Here is a 17,201-nt window from a genome sequence, read left to right as displayed (position 1 = left end):
GCAGAATGTCCCATTTAACAAGTTTTCAAATGTAAAAATGTATTAAAATCTTTTGAAAATAGCAGATCTACAAGCTCGCAATGTAAAGTTGTAGATCGGCTATTTTCAAATGGCCAAAATGTATATAGGGCTGAAGGGGCTATGTATGTTTTGTAACAATAATCCAAATCCACCAAGTAACACGTAACTAAAGTTTTCAAATAATTGAAGTGGAGTAAGAATACAATATTTGCCTCTGAGATGTAGTGGAGTAGAAGTAAAAGTATTACTCAACATTGTACTTAAGTAGTGTACTTACATGTACTTAGTTACTTTACACCACTGTGCAAGACACATATCCAGAGTTGACCGTGTTGAAAAGAAAGTACATTTCAGATCGTGGTATTTCTGTGATATTTCTGTATTTGCAGAGCAGGAATCAGAGATGACAGCTGTTATGTGCTCAGTGTGTCACTGAACACTGTTTTCAGTTCATTGGAGGGCAAGATAAAAATAGGAGCCCCCTTCCCATGACTTCAGTATTTGATGGCAAAACATGCCTCAATTAGAAGAGCCATTCAGAGACATTTTCTAAATTTGTATCCCTCGATTTTGTAACCCTTTTTTCACCCGGTGCCAATTTTCTAAGTGATCCTGGGCACTACACTCCCCCCACCAGCCTGGGGAGGCCAGGGCTGAGCTCATGCCTCCTTCAATGCATGAGAGCCAACTGACCTTCTTGTCACCTGACAGGGGAGAGTTTCCCCGGTAGGACGTAGCTCGTGGAAGGAACACGTTATTCCAACCAGTTCCTTTCCCCTCCATCAGGCGCCCCGGCTGACCAGGGGGAGGCAGTATAGAGACCAGGATTACTGCATGTTTTTGTGAGGGTATTAACTACCCTATGAGACACGGGGAGAACATGCAAACTCCACACAGAGTAGGCCCTTTCACCAACCCCACCTAGGGTATGGGCGCTGATGATACGAAGGAGAAGACACGCCAACAGCGCCCACAGCGTCCCCCGCGGGAATCGAACCCAGGACCTTCTAGCTGTGAGGCGACAGCGCTACCGACTGCGGCACCGTCCCCCCCCCCCCCCATATTCAGAGACATTTTGACTAATATGTCATATTCTTAACCCATTGAGGCCTGAGCTTCCGATTCTGCAAAATGTCTTCTAAATCCTGTTTTCTGAAAAACCCTATGCCTCTATATCAGTTGTTGCTCAAACCTTTTCATGTCAAGGACCCCCAAAATGATATGTATTTGGCCACGGACCCCCATCTCAAAATATGTTGTTCCAGGGACCCCCCAGAAGCAAAGATTTGAGTTGAAAATCTTCGCTTTGAAAGAATATGAATTTGCACACATTTTCCAAAAATAGCAGCTCTACAAGCTCGTAGCGCGGCACTCGGCACACTATTTTTGAATAGCCAAAGTCTAACATAATGCTTTTTAGCTCAAATCAAAACGTGACACAGATGCGTCCCAGGTCTTAACACATTCCACGCCAGAGTTTAATATCATAATGTACTCACCAGTGCCAGCTATTTATTGTTGTTTTTTTCACGTCGCCACAGACCTCGCTAAATACCTTAAGATCGCGCGTTAAACTGTTTGTAGACACACAGGGTAGCTGTGTGAGACGCCCAGAGAAGACCGTTTCGATCGGCGACATTCCATTTTGCAGTAGTCGCGGTTTATGTTAACACATCGAGTGCCATAAACGGTCCGGACCGTTTTTGAGGATCCAAACGAGAAGTGCCGAAAACGGTCCGGACCGTTTTTGACCCAATTCTATTTTTATACGAGTGGCCCACGTGGGGCGCTAAAACGAAACTTTGACATCACCCAAGGAGTTTCTGAGAAGAAGAGGCTGGATGTGGCTCCATGTCAAAAATCCTTCCGGTCGGCGTTTTCAATGTTATCTCCTTGACTAAAAGCTTAATATCTCCATTTATTTTTAACGTGGTGGAAACGAGCCGTTTTCGATCGGCGATCACGCTGCAATGGAGGATCGCGTTGGAAATATTATCGTTCCAGGCGTTAGTCGGGACCCTCCACCGTCTCGCACGCACGCTTTGTTTACATGCACTTCCGCGTCGGGGCTTCTCACAGCACGAAACGTATAAACGTATAAGTGGATGGAAGAAATGCAGGCACTCAACGTATAATATTTTAATAAACCTCTGGCACCCAATGTGTTAAACAGCGTTCAGCGAGGAGAAAAACAACTCCGAGATAATGGCGGATTAGGGGAAGATTTAGAGCGACGGCGGGTGGGAACGAAAATCTCCGGATACGGATATTTCCATATCCGGGTGTGCTATAATGAAATGTGTCACTGCGAGGGAGGCCTACAATGAAATGTGAACCTGCTAAATAAAAAAATATATATACCACTTCGCGTAGATCTACGCGACTGGCACGCTGCGCAATTATTTAGGTTCGCGTAGTTCAGAAGAGATTGACACTGGAGCAGCTCGGACAGTTAAATACTTTTTATTCGGGTGCTCGTATACAATAAAGAGTGACTGACGTTTCCATCTTTCCATGTTCCTCGAAATATATATATATATATATATATATATATATATATATATATATATATTAAGTCATTCTTTATTGTGCTAGCACCTGAATAAAAAGCTTTAACTGTCCGAGCTGCTCCAGTGCAAATCTCTTCTGCACATGTAATATTCTATACAGTAAGAGTTATAATTCAATAATCCATGCATATAGGCCAGCAGAGGTGCATGTTATTCAGTCAAATGGCCAGATCGTACAAACCGTTAAAATGTATGTACTGTAGGACTGGACAAATCAGATATTACAATACTTTTGACCATATACGTGTGTGTGTGTGTGTGTGTGTGTGTGTGTGTGTGTGTGTGTGTGTGTGTGTGTGTGTGTGTGTGTGTGTGTGTGTGTGTGTGTGTGTGTGTGTGTGTGTGTGTGTGTGTGTGTGTGTGTGTGTGTGTGTGTGTGTGTGTGCGTGCGTGCGTGCGTGTGCGTGCGTGCGTGTGTGTGTGTGCAGATCTTTATATATTTATATACTTATTTTAATATTCATGATGGAAGTCAATGGAATCAAGCTGAAACCTTCCCCAAATATGGATCAATGTACGGTATTATCTAGCACAGGCGTCCCATGGTGGTCCCATGGTTGTCCCATGGTGGTCCCATGGTGGTCCCATGGTGGTCGGGTTGGATTGAAACCTTTGCACAAATATGGATGAAGTCTGAGATCCACATGGAGCCATGCCGTTGTTAGATGCTGTCTTGGCATAAGTCAGTGGTTCTCAACCAGTGGTCCGGGGACCACCAGTGGTCCTTGAGGTGGTTCCAGGTGGTCCCCAGCTAAATGATGGAGAGTTGGTAACCAAATGGAGATCTTTCACTCTTGAGAGCGTAAAATGAAACCAAATGGACCCTTACGGGTCCATTTGGTTTCATTTTACGCTCTCAAGAGTTAAATGATTGTTAAACATCTGCATTACTTGATCTACAAGAAGTCTAACACAATTAGAGGATGTAGAATAATTGTTATTTTGATCAGCGTTTGCCTGTCATCTCTCCTATGGAACCAACATCAATACAGCATGGATGGAATTGTGGACAAAAATCTTATCCAACGATAACAAAATATTCTAAATCTTGGGTTCTGAGAGTCTAAATCTCATCAAACGATGGTTCCATGGCTCAAATGCCAGATAAATAATGGACCTTGATATGAAAAAGGTTCTTCAACAGGGGGTCCGGGACCCCTAGGGGGTCTTCAGAGTTACTACAGGGGGTCCGCCGAATATTTGTGTCATTTTTACATTAACCACTTCAACCAAGCATCCCTGTTTTGAGAACTTTATCCAAAAATAGCAGATCTACAAGCACACAACGATCTACTATTTTCGGCAAAGTAGTTTGGTATGTTTGGTATATTGGGGGGAAAAGACTAAGTACAGAGTGACAGGTCAGATTTGCTAAGTGTTGTTTTAAGTGCATGGTTAGATGTCTGGAAATACACATTAACTCTTTGACTGCAGAGTATTTTCATAAAGTACCCCCCCAGTGCCAGCAATTTTCGGGTTTTTTCATTTTTATATTTTGAAATTTTTCATGAAAATAATCTATCAGAGTGAATTTTAAAGACACAGCACAAATCCGCCACTAGAGAGCAGCACATGACAGCTTGATCAGGTCGTTGGCTCCCTGACACCCTTCTTGAGAGATTAAACAGTCAAATGCATCAAAACGGATGTGACGTTGTCCCAGATGGTCCGATCGGCCAAAATTACGATGTGATACACGACGGCGATGACTGATCGTCACCCAGACCATAGATTATAGAAGAGAACCTGTCCGTTCGTTTGATATACCGTGTGAAAAACCGTTTGTTTACTTATTCTGGACGAAAATGACCGGGGGGGGAAATCAAAAACCGGAAACGGAACCCAGGTCATGAAACCGGATGCAGATGTGGGTGAAGTAAGTGGAACTCGAAAATAACATTGAATATTAAGCAGCATAGCGCAATCAGAGATTAAACAATGAACGCGCATCCAACGCGTCAAACGCGTCGATGGCGTGGGTGGATTAAGTAGTAATTGACGCGTTTTCGAGTCAATGGCGTTTATAGAGTTAACATGAATCCAACATGATAGTGCTCTGACACAAGTCTATGAAGCTTCCTATGAAATCTATGGGGGAAAAAAACATAGTTTATACAATATATAATGGGGGTCCCTGCTTTATCTCCCTCTCAGCCAAGGGGTCCTTGGCCTGAAAACGTTGAATACCCCCCTGGCTTAAATGATTTGTTTTGTTTCGGTGATTTGCGTAAGGTGAAGGAACAACGAAAAACTTCGAAAAGTGTTGATATACGTGATGGTTGTCTTCACGCCCTGCCCTGCTTTAGATGCCGTGTGCATTGCTCAGCGTGTTAGACACATACACATACGTGTGCATTGCTCAGCGTGTTAGACACATAGAGCGGTACTCTCTCTTTCCTTAGCGGTGTTTGCTGTGAGAGCTCTGAGAAGTACTTAGGGAGGGAATAAGGCTTAGAGAAGCCAGAAAGTCCACACTTGTTATGACTAATCCATTCTAACCAGGAACGCATCTCTGTTTTTTTAGATTTCTTTGGGGTATTCAATAATAGCAGATATACAAGATCACAAGCTATGAGCCTGTAGATCTGCTATTTTTTGGGGGAAAATCGTGGAAAATGTGTGCAAATCATTGAATATATATGTTTTTTAAAAGGAACATTTGTAACTCAAATCTTTGCTTCTAGGGGATTCTACAAATGCAATTTTAAAAAAAACATATGTTGCTATAATATCAGTTGTGCGCAAACGTTTTCATGTCAAGGACCCCCAAAATTATATGTATTTGGCCGCGGACCCCCATCTGAAAATATTTTGTTCCAGGGACCCCCAAAAAACCAAATATTTGAGATACTTGACTATTTGAGATATTTGAGCTACAAGCTCATAGCGCGGCACTCGGTGCCGGCCTATGAGCTTGTATATCTGCTATTTTTGAATAGTCAAAGAAATAAAAAAACAGAATGACACAGATGCGTTCCCGGTCTTAAAGGGCTAAACAACTCGGACCAGGGACCCCCGCTGACTTACAGTGGGCCTGACAGACGGCTCCATGCAGAGCTCCAGGCAGCGCTGACTTACAGTGGGCCTGACAGACGGCTCCATGCAGAGCTCCAGGCAGCGCTGACTTACAGTGGGCCTGACAGACGGCTCCATGCAGAGCTCCAGGCAGCGTGCGTGGCGGCTCGCCGTGAGCTTGGCTTATAGCCTCTCCAAGAACCCGGGCCAGTGGTTCTAAAAGGTCATCCATCTTACTCTGGTGGAGCCGCAACATTACATCAGATCAACCCTGATCTCCAGATTCATCCTTTTCAACTTCACCAACACACCGGATTACTCGTCCAGTGGTTTTTCCCGTCAAGGACCCCCACATTGACACATATTAGCCCAGGGACCACCATTTGAAAAGATATGCCAGGGACTCAACCATTTTGATTTCTTGGTGGTCCCCAATCTACACTGTATCATCATCATCAGTGTTCATTTAAAGGAGAAATCCGGACATTTTAAGTGTTATCTTTGATGTGTCGTTACTCACCTACCGACGTAGAAAGTGGCGTTGATTTTTTCCAGAGAATCCCCTGTCGTCATTTTTTCGACCCCCTCCGTTGGCAAAATGGGAGCGCGTGGCTAAGGGAAATTCGTCTATTATAACCGATGCAAAGTTATTTTTTTCTCTACTACTACTCATTGTAGAGTCTCATGATACTCAAACATGCACTGAAAGTGTCTGAGAAGCTATCGCTAATGCCGAACGAGCTAACGTTGTTTGCTTATTTCTCTGCCTGGCAACACCGAGTTGCCAGGTTCTGGGAGAGAAACAAGCAACCAGCGTTAGCTCGTTCGGCATTAGCGATAGCTTCTCAGGGACTTTCAGTGCAGGAGGGGGTCGAAAAAATGACGACAGGGGAATCGCTGGAAAAAATCAACGCCACTTTCTACGTTGGTAGGTGAGTAACGACACATCAAAGATAACACTTAAAATGTCCGGATTTCTCCTTTAACTCTGACAGTGTACAAATGGAACCAAATGGACCCGTTAGGGTCCATTTGGTTCCATTTGTACACTCTCAGAGTTACAGACACATAAGGGTCAATTTGGTTTCTAACTATTAATTTGGCTGGGGACCCCCTGGAACCCCCTCAAGGACCACTGGTTGAGAACCACTGATGTAGACGAAAACTAAATATAAACTAAATATAAACTAAGCTACGATGACTAAAACTAAGACTAAATATATTGACAATTTTGTCAACAAATAAAAACTAGACTAAAATGTTAGTGAGGGATCTAGTGGAGAAGAGATCCAGTAGAACTAAAAGACGAGTCGTTTTACGTTTCGTTGCGCTCGGGTGCTGCGCTCTGAAAATAGCAGATCTACAAGCTCACTGTGACGCGTTGTGAGCTTGTAGATCGTCTATTTTCATCATGCAACCAAGTGTAAAATCAGCCATTAAGACGCCATCAAGGCACCGCCAACATACATTGTATTCGACTAAATCAACTGTAGATTTAGTCGAATACTTCTGATGATATTTAGTCGACTAAAACTAGACTAACAGTCTAGTTTTTGTTTTAGATCTACAAGCTCAAAACGCGTTGCACAGCAACGCGTTTTGAGCTTGCAGATCAGCTATTTTTGCTACTTTTGTGTGACAGAATGCCGAAGATAGAAAAAAAAGTTAAAATACAGAGATAAGAGGTGTCTGCCTGCCAGTATATACAATGTGTTCCTCTGGAGTGAGTGTGGAAATATAGTGGCCCTCTCCATCATCACAGTTGCATCACCCCTGGAATAACCCCTTCAGATGTAGCATCGTGTTCTTGTCCTATAAGACTGACTGCATACTTGATGTCTGGGCTAGCAGTGTGAGAAGAGCATAACTGATCTCAAAGGGGCGGCCATAGACCGCCGAAGTCTGACGTCATTTACACATCCTTTGTTTGTCTACCTGGTTCGCAGTTTTCCACCCCCGTTCTGAATCCCATAGACGTATTTAATATCGCGTCAAATAAGAACTGTGTTCCAAAAATAAACAAATGACCACGGCGGGTTGACTCTTATGGATATGAAGCATCAACTGACGGTGAGAAAACGCTAATGTTACTTCCGCCAAATTAGTTACATTTTCGCCAGAAACAGACTGTATCAAATATAAGTGACTGACTATCATAAACTATACAGAACCTCCTCCCTGACAATAACGCCGACACGCAGTGTTTATTTTTGGACCACAATTCTTATATGAGACGATTCTAAGATGACCCAATGTTATTCTCCATAGAGAAATTACTTCCGCAAACCTGGGGATGAACGAGTGACGTCAGGACTTCGGTGCTCTATAGCTGAGTGGTTAGTGAGCCCGCCTGGGGAGCCAGAGGCCCTGGTTGCCCCAGGTACGATTCCAGGCCACGCCAGCATATGTGTCGATGAAATGAAATTTGTCCCTGAGCAAGACTCTTGACCCCTAATTGCTCACAGGCCCTCATTGGAAACAAGCCCGCAAGGACTTTCATCAACGTCCTGTTAAAAGGAATGATCCTTATCCAAAGCAGTAAAATGTAGATTTGTAGATTTTGACAATATGGTTTGGTCTTTAAAAAAAGGTCTTAAACGTCATTAAATTGTCACTTTATAAATGTGCAGATACCCTGTATAAACTTATACTGTATGTTGGTTTGTTTACAGTGCCTATGAATTAAATACCAAGGCCCTCATTGGAAACAAGTCCGCAAGGACTTTTATGAACGGACCTGTTAGACAAAGTATTTTAAATGTAACTGTGCTGTTTTACATTTTTTGCCTAATAAAATATTCAATCAATCAAAAACAGTTGAGTGAGAAAACAATGTTGCACATTAAGCTAATCATCTGGGGACCCCCCCAAAATAATTTTGGGGACCCCCAGTTAGGGAACCAGTAGCCTGAGGCAACGAGCTCAATCGATGGTCTTGAAGGGCGGATCCAAACACAGCCGCCCGGATTCGTGCGGGGCTTCCTATTGCTTCACCAATCTATGTCCCCGCCTCCCCTCCCCTCCCCCCCCCGGCCTGTGCACGGAGCACGCTGACGTCACCAAGTTTAGAGCGACGCCCCTCTGCACTCTGATTGGTTAGGAGATAACAAGGCTCAAGACCATCGTTCCTGCATGGCTCCCCCAGGCTTTTTTTCTTTTGTAACAAAAAAAAAAGCATGGGTTTCCGAGGCTAGGGAACCAGTGATGTAGATACACTCATGCATAATACACAAAGACCTCAGGAAATGCTTCACTCTTCCTCATGCCTAGTGAAATAAAAAAAATAAGCCAGCTTAGAAAGGTCATCTAGGATGCGATGCATGTTTACTTGCTACTACTGTATATCAGGCAGAACTGCAAATGGTGTATATAATCATGTGGTATTCTGACCTCTGGATCTTATTATGTCCCAGTCAAGTGCAATTTATAGCTTTGGCCTTTAGCCGATGCCCCTAGAGACAAAGCACAAATAACCACGGCAGTGGAACAAGTCAGCATTCATGGATTCCATAATTGCAAGTCATTTGTCAATGGACAAAGTGAGAGGAGTAGCAATGATAAAATACTGACACTAGGGAAGGATAAGCGGGCAAACCGATATTGAGATGCGTCGCTATACAGGCGTGGCTGCTTCGAATATGCCCTATAGGCCATTGGTTCTCAAAGTGGGGTCCTTGAGGGAGTTCCAGGGGGTCCCCAGCTAAATGATAGATTAGGCACCAAATGGACCCTTATGGGTCTGTAACTCTGGGAGTGTACAAATGGAACCAAATGGACCCTAACGGGTCCATTTGGTTCCATTTGTACACTCTCAGAGTTACATTAACATAGATTTTACGATAGAAACTGGGGTCCAAGAGATAGAAATGCCATTAAATGGGGGTCTGTAGTCCTAATGCATGTCAAACTGGGGGTCCTTGAAATTAAAATGGTTGAGAATCACTGCTAGAGGCGTAAATAAATCTTCTCTTATGGGGGGGTCCCTGCAGCATATCTTTTAAAATGGGGGTCCGTGGGCTAACAAGTGTCAATTTGGGGGTCCTTGACATGAAAAAGTTTGAGAACCACTGCTATAGGCAAAATGTGTCTGGCAAAGGTGGAATGGGCCTACGTGGGCCTACGTGGGCCTACGTGGGCCTAAGTGGGCCCACGTGCAAGCATTAACCTCACTGCCAGAGTGTTTCAGAACTGCAGCCAGTGCCAGCATTTCTGAGTATTTTTACTTAAGGTCATTACACACCGGCGATTATGCGAATATGCGCAAAATTCGGACTCGTTCCGAATAAATAAAACGCGCTTTTTCGCTTCGCTTTTTTGCTCCGTGGAAGCTTGCATTGACTTTATAAGGTTTAAAAAAAAAACGTATTATTCGCATGAAAAAATAGTTTTTTTTCATGTGTAAGGACCGGTGTGTAAGGACCTTAACCTTTCAAGAGCCATAGAATATTTCGCTCCAGGACGATAAAAGACGGAGGAGTGTCTCTGCTTCCATGAGGAAAAAAAGGCGTGTCATCGCGACCCTCCGTTCTTTAGTTATTGGCTGTTGAATAATAGCTTGTTCTCGCCAAAAACGCAAAAAAAAAGAAAGAAAGCAAAGTTTTATTTTATTTTATTAGATCGGTGGGATCCCATTATTTCCGGGTTTCCTCTTCTCCAGAAGTCATAGGATCACTCATAGGTTGGCTTACAGCGTCATCTAGCGTAAAACGCTGAAAATACGGTTTTGGCGCATTTTACGCTTCATTGGCACTGAATGAGTTAACCCATTAAGACCTGGAACGCATCTGTGTCACTTTTTGATTTGAGCTAAAAAAAAGCATTATTTTACACTTTGGCTATTCAAAAATATTAGATCTACAAGCTCATAGCGCGGCACCGAGTGCCGCGCTATGAGCTTGTAGATCTGCTATTTTTGAAAAATCGAGAAAATTTGTGCAAATTAATATATTTATATTATTTTAAAGCAAACATTTTGAACTGAAGTCTTTGCTTTTTGGGGGTCCCTGGAATAGAATATTTTGAGATGGGGGTCCACGGCCAAATTCATTTTGGGGGTCCTTGACATGAAAACGTTTGAGAACCACTGATATAGAAACATACGTTTTTCAGAAAATTGTTGGGATTTGGAAGACATTAGCTAAGAATGGGACTCATGCAGGTCTTGGGTCAACAGAATGATTTGACTCAAAGCTCTTGCCGCTGCTCTGCTATTTGGACTGAATAAAGCGCTGACCTCCAACAATACAATTCATGGTGATTAAAAACGGCTATTATCAAACGTTTATCTGCGTTTGCCATTGTCCCTCCTTCACCAGTGGTTCTCAAACCTGTTCATTTCAAGGACCCCTCGTTTGCCCCAGCATTAGGCCGCCGTGGAACCAAATGAACCCATTTTGGCATTTTTTTTCTCCAAAAACTGGTCCGTAGTGCGCTTTTACTATTGCTTCTAACTGTGTGTGTGTGTGTGTGTGTGTGTGTGTGTGTGTGTGTGTGTGTGTGAGTGTGCGCGTGTGCATGTGCGTGTGCGTGCGTGTGTGTGTGTGTGTGTGTGTGTGTTTATGTATATTTATATTTTTATATATATTTATCACTTCCTGTCGATTTGATCAGGTATCAGGGATCACATGGACAGGAAGTGATGCACACAACGCTCTAGGAGACTTGTGGACAGATCATTCACCCCATGGAGACTTGAATTGGATTAAGCCAATAATATGATGACCAGCGGACCGGTAGGCGACGGTTCCGGTAGGAGACACAAAGGAGACTCTTTGTGTCTCCTATACCGGAACCGCCGCCGGTCAACAAATTATTGTCTTAGGAATGAGACAAAAACTAAAAAATATCCATGAATTCACGTCTCCATGGGGTGAATAATATGTAGAAAAAAGTCGTTTTGGGGGTGAACTGTCCCTTTAAGGACAACAAGTGTGAAACCTTTCCAAATAAGACATTTTGTTGAAGCTGAATCATAGCAGGTCTGTGGTGCAGGAATACATATTGAAGGCAGGGAGGGAAGAAGGATGACTTATGAGCCAGTGATGTAATTCCTGCCTGAGTTTCTCTCTTTAGGCCTCTGACCCTCCATTAAAACAACATGAACATCTAACACACAGGAGACCCACTGCGTCGTAAAAAAACCCTGGACCCAATGGACTCACAGCACTGTAGGTCTTCTGGAAGAGGACTACAGGCGTGAGAGAGAGAGGGAGAGAGAGAGAGAGAGAGAGAGAGAGAGAGAGAGAGAGAGAGAGAGAGAGAGAGAGAGAGAGAGAGAGAGAGAGAGAGAGAGAGAGAGAGAGAGAGAGAGAGAGAGAGAGAGAGAGAGAGAGAGAGAGAATATTAATGTGAGGATGACATTTTGCTGGCGTTTGTGTAACGGCAAAGGATTTTTATGTTTGGGTCTGGGTTTTTGATATCCACACACACACACACACACACACACACACACACACACACGCACACACACACACACACACACACACACACACACGCACACGCACACGCACACACACACAGGGCTGAGTTCTTGCGCAGGTATTCGGCAGGCTGTGCGGCCCTTTCTCTCGGTATAAAAGCCTTGCCAATAACCAGTGGTGTAAAGTAACTAAGTACATTTACTTAAGTACTGTACTTAAGTACAATTTTGAGGTATTTGTACTTTACTTGAGTATTTCCAATTTCCAATACTTTTACTTCTACTACACTACATCTCAGAGGCAAATATTGTACTTTTACTCAACTACATTTACTTGAAAACTTTAGTTACTAGTTACTTTTCAGATATAAATTATGATATAATGAAACATACATTAACCACTTTAAACCTGTTTTATACATAGGCTATTTGAAAATAGCCGATCTACAAGCTCACAACGCGTCGCATCGCGACGCGTTGTGAGCTTGTAGATCTGCTATTTTCAAACATTTAGTACTTTTACTTTTGGTACTTTAAGTACATTTTGATGCCAATACTTTTGTACTTTTACTCAAGTACATTTTTAATTCTGGACTTTTACTTGTAACAGAGTATTTTTATATTGCAGTATTGGTACTTTTACTTAAGTAAAGAATTTGAGTACTTTTTCCACCACTGCCAATAGCACAGAGAGGCCACGGAGTTCCAAAGCCTCTAGTTGCTGTCACAACGCAAATTTGTTGTTGCTCCAGCCAGTGTGTGGAGCCGTGGCCAGGTACACCGGCAGATCCTCTGGCACCAGAAGAAAGAGAGAGTGGGATGGAAGAGAGGGAGGAAGGAGGGAGAGGAGAGGGAGGAAGAGAGGAGAGAGAGAACAAGAGAGAGAGAGAGAGTGAGTGAGGACATTTTGTCCATTAACCGATTTAGACCGGGAACGCATCTGTGTCATTTTAGAGTTTAGCTATAACCATTATTTTATATTTTGGCTATTCAAAAATAGCAGATGTACAAGCTCTGCGCTACGAGCTTGCAGATATGCTATTAATTTTGTTTTTTAAATGTGTGCACATCTTCAAATATATATATTTTTTTCAAGTGAAGGTTTTCAACTCAAATCTTTGCCTCTGGGGGGTCCCTGGAACAAAACATTTTGAGATGGGGGTCCGCGGCCAAATACATATCATTTTGGGGGGTCCTTGACGAGAAACAGTTTGAGAACCACTGATTATATCATATTTTTTTTTTTTTTTTACTTTTAGGATTTAAAAGACATTTTGTAGAATCCCCCCAGAAGCAAAGATTTGAGTTAAGATGTTCGCTTTAAAAAACATATATTCAAAGATTTGCACATATTTTCAAGATTTTTCAAAAAATAGCAGATCTACAAGCTCATAGCGCGGCACTCGGTGCCGCGCTATGAGCTTGTATATCTGCTATTTTTGAATAGCCCAAAGTATAAAATAATGGATAAAGTGGTTACACAGATGCGTTCCCGGTCTTTACGGGTTAAGGCAGAGACGCTTTTCCCCCATGGCCCGCAAACGCTGGAAGGTGCAGTTGTTTGCTGAGCGCTCTGGGTGGCTTTTCTCTTCTCTTCTTCCCCCTGAAAGACCTGAGTCTGAATCTGACCTGGTTTGGCACTTTATATACAAAAAACAAAATAACATGTAAGCACTGTAAAATAAGAGAAGAATTGGGTATGATTTGAGACCCCTGACTGATTGATTGAATGATTGAATATTTCATTAGGCAAACAAATTTAAACGGCGCAGTAACAATTAAAATACGTACTAAATAGTACTAAAAGGGCCGCTCGAAAAAAAAGTCCCTGCGGTCTCGTTTCCGTTGAGGAGGTTAAAGAACTGTATTCTGATAGTAATCATTGCTATAGAGTGTTTGTTCAGTAACAGGAGTATCCTTGTCTCTCCAGCTCTTTAATAAACAGAAAATACATTTTCCGGTAGGTGTCAAAATCTCAGCCAATCAGGAGAAAGTCATTTTTATTTATTTTTTATCCCACGATTTTGTAACCCTATTTTTTACACCCAGTGCCAATTGTCTATGTAATCCTGGGCACTACCTTCCCTCTGCCAACCTAGGGAGGCCAGGGCCGAGCTCATGCCTCCTTCAATGCATGAGAGCCAACTGACCTTCTTTTCACCTGACAGGGGAGAGTTTCCCTGGTTGGACGTAGCTCGTGGAAGGAACACGTTATTCCAACCAGTTCCTTTCCCCTCCATCAGGCGCCCCGGCTGGCCAGGGGGAGGCAGTATAGTGACCAGGATTACTGCATGTTTTTGTGAGGGTACCTACCCTAGGAGACACGGGGAGAACATGCAAACTCCACACAGAAAGGCCCTTTCACCAACCCCACCTATAGGTTTGGGCACTGATGACACGGAGGAGAGAACACGCCCCCACAGCGTCCCCTGCGGGAATCGAACCCAGGACCTTATAGCTGTGAGGCGACAGCACTACCGACTGCCCATTTTTAAGCTTAATTTTTATAGTGTTCCAGTTCTAATTTTGCCTGCTCATTTCTTAGTGTCATCACTTCCAATTTCACTTCTTTAATCTATATCCTGATTGAGTTCTCTATCCTGATTGGATAAAATTGGAAATGAAACTGAAACTGAAACTGAAACGAAAATGCATTTTCTGTTTTATAAAGAGCTGGAGAGACAAGGAGACTCCTTTAACTGAGCAAACACTCTTTAGCAATGAGTACTATCAGAGCTATTGACCACTTATTTTAATCAAAGAAAATCACTTACCCTACCTTTAACTAATTTGGCTGGGGACCCCCTGGTACTCCCTCAAGGACCACTGGTGGTCCCCGGACCACTGGTTGAAAACTACTGAGGGTTAACCTGTGAGTCGCTTATTTGCTCAGTAAAGTTACTTGGAACATAAATGTGTTGTAACATAATGTCTAGGTCTTGATGGAATATTATGACAATTATTTCTAGTGGTTTATTAGGTAATAAGCCTTTTAGTTCATTCTGGATCTGATGTGTTCCAGTGAGTTATGAAAGCCCCGTCCTTCCAAACAGAAACAGATCTCCAACTGGTCTCTACATAAGTAATCTCTCAAGAACAGATTCTGCTCTGCGTTTGAATCTGTCGGTAGCCGTGTTGACAACCCGTAACGCATTGGTTACAAGTGGGCGTGCCATCCGATCAGGAAGCAGGCCGCGCTTTACCCAATCAAATGTAGTGGGCGGGATTTACGTGTGTGCCGTTCGTTCCCCACTGGAAACAAACCGAAACTCATTTAACAACAGCGTCCTCGAAGCCGACAAAACCACGGAAAGTTAGTAACATTTTAACTTGCTCTTTCATCATAGAAACAAGTGGGCTTATAACCAAAACGATCCATGTTCTCTGGGAGAAATGGTGTTAGTGTTCCGTGGAGAAATATTGTTAGTGGGAATGAAAACATAGTCGCACCACCGGAAGTGAAAGGCTGAAGACAGACCAAAACCCCGGTTTCGCTGAGCACGGGTCATCCGTTCAGCTCCGCCCAGAGCCAAATGAACAGGTAAAAAACAGCAGAGGGCGCTGATTTTCCTTTTTATTTGGCGATGGGTTCCCAGATTGCTACATAAGTGGTTCTCAACGTTTTCAGGTCGCGACCCCCACCAACATAATCATATTTGAACTGGGGACCCCCCCCCCACCCTGACAAGCACTCCCTCGGCATTATGGGAGTTTGAGGCATTACATTTAGTTTGACTCGGTTCCACGCGTAAATATTGTGAAAATAGCAGATCTACAAGCTTGTGAGCTTGTAGATCAGCTGTTTTCACAATTTTTGCCTCTTTCTTATGTTATTTGACCATTTGGCAATTTTTGTGTCTTTTTTATTTCATTTGTTTTCAATTTTTTTCATAGGTATTAAGTATTAAAAGGTATTAAAATTTCACTTCACTGTTATCTGGAGGAAAATATTGTACTTTTACTCCATTACAATTATTTGAAAACTTTAGTTACTAGTTACTTTGTAGATTTTGATTATTATTATAAAACATACATTAACCACTTCAGTCCTATATACATTTCGGCCATTTGAAAATAGCCGATCTACAAGCTCACAATGTGTCGCGATGCGACACATTGTGAGCTTGTAGATCTGCTATTTTCAAAAGATTTTTATACACTTGAAAACTTAGAAATAGGACATTCTGCACTTTTACTTTTGATGCCAATACTTTTGTTCTTTTACTCAAGTACATTTTGAATTCCGGACCTTTACTTGTAACAGAGTGTTTATACATTGCAGTATTGATACTTTTACTTTGCGAGTACTTTTTCCACCACCACCGCTTATTTCTCTCACAACATCTGGCAACACTGGTGTGTTGCCAGATTTGTGTTATTACCTCCCAGTGTGACTGATTGATAATGCTGGAAGCCTCAGCCAACAACCTCTGGTTTCACTAATGTAACTCAAGCAGCAGGGATTTCCCCACAGCAGCATCTTTAATCTGACAAACATGATTTTAGCCAAAGGCCAAGATGCCTAAGAACATATATTATTATTGTTATTATTTACTACAAAGTTGGAAAACTACCATGAGGAAATCCAACAACACAACAGCCAGCCCTTTACTGCATGCTGAACTGCTGTAACTAAGTAACTAAGTACATTTACTCAAGTACTGTACTTAAGTACAAGTTTGAGGTATTTCTTTTACTTTACTTGAGTATTTCCAATATTCAGTACTTTTACTTCTACTCCACTACATCTCAGAGGCAAATAATATTGTACTTTTACTCGACTTCAATTATTTGTAAACTTTGCAGATATAAATTATTACATTGTAAAACATACATTAACTGATTTAGCCCTATTTTATACCCGGGCTATTTGAACATAGCCGATCTACAAGCTGCGACGCGTTGTGAGCTTGTAGATCTGCTCTTTACAAACAAGCTCATCTGCTATTATCAGAGCGCAACACCCAAGCGCGACCAAACATAAAATGTCTTTAATAGTTCTACTGGATCTCTTCTCCACTAGATCCCTCACTGACATTTTAGTCTAGTTTTTATTTGTTGATGAAATTGTCAATATATTTAGTCTTAGTTTTAGTCGTCATAGCTTAGTTTTTAACCCATTAATACCTGGAACGCTTCTGTGTCACTTTAGATGCCTTTGGCTATTCAAAAATAGC

At 42.5% G+C, this 17,201-nt stretch overlaps 1 protein-coding gene across 1 annotated transcript in view; it reads left to right on the top strand.

Annotated features, from left to right (window-relative positions):
- pappa2 (pappalysin 2) overlaps positions 1 to 17,201 on the top strand; it is a gene marked incomplete at its 3' end in the record, with an annotated part of 201,019 nt that overhangs the window by 22,117 nt on the left and 161,701 nt on the right. The gene's annotated exons all lie outside the window — the stretch shown is intronic.

Source organism: Gymnoscopelus braueri (genome assembly GCF_963280865.1).
Source record: "Gymnoscopelus braueri genome assembly, chromosome: 10".
Classification (NCBI taxonomy): Eukaryota; Metazoa; Chordata; class Actinopteri; order Myctophiformes; family Myctophidae; genus Gymnoscopelus; species Gymnoscopelus braueri.
The sequence above is the reverse complement of the archived record's forward strand: the minus strand, read 5'-3'. Positions and strand labels throughout refer to the sequence as shown.